The sequence below is a fragment of the Phascolarctos cinereus genome, unplaced genomic scaffold (assembly GCF_003287225.1).
Source record: "Phascolarctos cinereus isolate Bilbo 61053 unplaced genomic scaffold, phaCin_HiC Scaffold_726;HRSCAF=1367, whole genome shotgun sequence".
Lineage (NCBI taxonomy): Eukaryota > Metazoa > Chordata > Mammalia > Diprotodontia > Phascolarctidae > Phascolarctos > Phascolarctos cinereus.
The window spans coordinates 193987306-193990526 of record NW_027556098.1 but is presented as its reverse complement, the minus strand read 5'-3'; positions in this window follow the sequence as shown (position 1 = coordinate 193990526).

Here is a 3221-nt window from a genome sequence, read left to right as displayed (position 1 = left end):
CTATGTGCCAGGCACTGTGCTAAACACTTTTTACAAACATCATCTCATTTGATCCTTACAAGACTCTTATGAGGTAGGTGCTGTTTATCCCTGTTTTACAATTGAGAAAATTAAGTCAAACAGAGGCTAAGTGACTTGCCCAGGATCACAAAGCTAGTAAGTTTGTGGCCAGATTTAACTCAGGTCTTCCTGACTCCAGGACCAGCACTCTTATCTACTGTGCCAGCACTAGCTCCCATTCTATTGGTAGAGACAACATTTAAACGACTATGTGTAACCCAGTACCCCACCCAACGGGAAAGTTTGGCAGTCCTGTCTAGGATGGGCCTGGTGCCTTGTTTGTTTTGAATGGCTAATGGAATCCCTAGAAGTGAGATGTTGATTAGCCCTTCAAAATCTGTACCTTGCCTTGTCTCCTTGCTCCATTTTCCTCATCTCTCTCCTTATTCCCTCAGAAGTTTCTCAGCCTCAGCTCTCTGTGTATAGGAAATATCACAGGACTGCCCTTATGAAAAAGCCAAACCTTCCTGAGGGGTGGGGCTGCATACAAGATAAATGCAGAGTAAACGGAAATGAATCTCAGAGAGATGCTCTTTGGAGACAAACTACTTCGTTTTTGCCTTTAAATCTTTAGCACTTAAATCAGTGCCTGACACATAGTAGGTGCATAATAAATGCTTGTTGACTGATGATTGAGATCTGAGAAACTCTCCCCTGTACCCTAGTGTGATATGCATACCATTATTATAACAATCCTTCATTGGCTTTCAATGAAGAAAAATGAACAAAACGGTAGTGAAGCAATTCATAAGGATAAAGAGCAACATATAGAAGAATAAGTAGCAAGGCAATGAAAATGAATAATAGATTTATACAAGGCATCTCATCTTCATCTTCTTCTTCTTATCTTCCACCCAAGTATTTCTAATTGCTTGACAAATAGTCTTCTCTTCTTCACAGATGGTAAAAATGAATACATTCAGAGCAATTTGGCTCATCCAAGCCCCAAAGAACATGTCCCAGAACTCTTGACACCCTTGTCACAGTCTACTTATCAAATAAAAATGTCATTGGAGAGAAAAAAAGGTCAGAAGCAAGACTGCCATAGAAGAATGGACTGAGTTAGAGTCAGATTCCACCAGAGAGCTAACTGGCCTAAAACCAAATGATTGTAAAGTGCTTTTTATGTACATTTCAGACAAATGGCATTTTGACCCCAAAATTGGAGTGCCAGGTTGTCGGTGCCAGATTTCTAAGGCAAGCAGACGGTAGTGTTGTTAGGATGACTTTCTTGAGTGACCAAGTCACTTTATTTTAAAACATATGTTTTATTGTTTGTAATTTATTATTGTTCATCTGTAATATTAGAACTAAATTCAATTTACTCTTTAAAATGAGCAGAAGACAAGGAACAAATGCTCTTAGGAGGTAGCAATATTCTTTATTTTCTCTTGGCTTCAGGTTCCTCATCTCTGAAGGGAGGAAGTCAGACTAAAATATTGCCATCACTTCTAGCTCAAAGATTTCTATGATTCTAGAAACTGCGTGGAAGGTTGATGTCAGGAACTCAATTATAAGGAAGAACAGGGAGAAAACTGAGTTGTATTTCAGTTTTAACCTCTAAAATTCATTTGTTTCCATTAGGTGAAGAGTGAAATACTGAAACTTGTTATGAGATATATATATATATACTGGCAAAAATAAATGAAGTTTAAAGGGCATTCTAACATAATTTAAATGCATGTCCGTTAATTTCCCAAAGAATGATAAATATGTGTACAAAATGCTATGTCTGATCCTTGCCTCTGCTGTCACACTCCAACTTAACCCTATTTAAAACACTCAGAAGAATGGAAGTGTGTGTATTTTTACCTAAGAAAAAAAACTGCTCTTATGTAGCTTGCCAGGTGTGACTTTCCTAAGCCCTGAGCAAATCTTAGTTCTGGATTTTAAAAGCAACACAATAAAAATGTTTGAAGCCAATACTCACCATGGTTGAGATAAATTACAAAGAGTTTTTTATATAAATAAGCTTAAAATTTAGCTTTTATTAACTTCATTGTTTTTAACCTCAATGCTTTTATTTAACGTTATGAACTTCATTCTTTAAAAAAATTGTATCAAGAGTTTTCATTTATGTTTGTCAATTGCAGACTAGCTCACCATGTTGCGTCTGGGTAGCCTCACTTGGGCTATCTCACCTGGCATTTAAAGACACTGAAGGGCTTACTCCTTCTCATAGATCACAGCATCTGAGGGCTCAATGACCCTAAAGTTCATGCAGGTCAGTGTTTCCCCAGTGCAGGAAATTTTTACCAGCCCATAAAAGTTTTGCTACCAATGATCACCTCTCTGGGCCTCAGTTTTCTCATCCATAAAATTAGAAAATTGTACTAAATAATCCCAAAGGCCCTTCTAGAACTACAGTCTGGTTTGAAAAACACTGATCTAGTCTGATCATTTCCTCTTTGCCTCAATTTTCCTTATTCTAAAAGGGAGATAATCATTCATCTATCTCTACCTCAAAGTATGATTTTATGTTATTTATTTATATCAGTTATATCCCCTTCCTTTATGTCCCAACTAAAATCCTTTCCTTTACTAGAAGCCTTCCCCCATCCCCTCTGATTTCCAATGCCTTTTCTCTCTTAATTATTTCCTATTTATTCTACATGTAGCTTGCTTTGTATATACAGTGTATTTATTTGCATATTGTCTCTCATTAGATTGTAAGTTCTTTGAGGGCAGGGTCTGTCTTTTTCCCTTTTGGTATCCCCAGCATTTAGTACAGTACCTGACACATAGTAGGCACTTAATACATGTTTGTTAATTTTTATTAAGAGAAAACAAAGGGGGGCAGCTAGGTGGCGCAGTGGATAGAGTTCCAGCCTTGGAGTCAGGAGAACCAGAGTTCAAATCCGGCCTCAGATTACTAGCTGTGTGACCTTGGGTGAGTCACTTAACCCCAACTGCCTCACCAAAAAAAAAAAAAAAGAGAAAAAAACAAAGGAAGATAGAGGTTTTAGTTCCACTATATGTAAATTAATAGGAATTCAGATTGTATGAAAGTAAGTTATGATGTGATAGGAGCCTAGTGTATGAAGAGGCAGTGCATATTGTAGAAAAAGCCTGATAGCCAGAAGACATCTGTCTTAGTAACAGCTTTGCCACTGTCAGTATCAACTTGGGTAAGTTACTTAACTTTTCTCTGTGTTTCAATT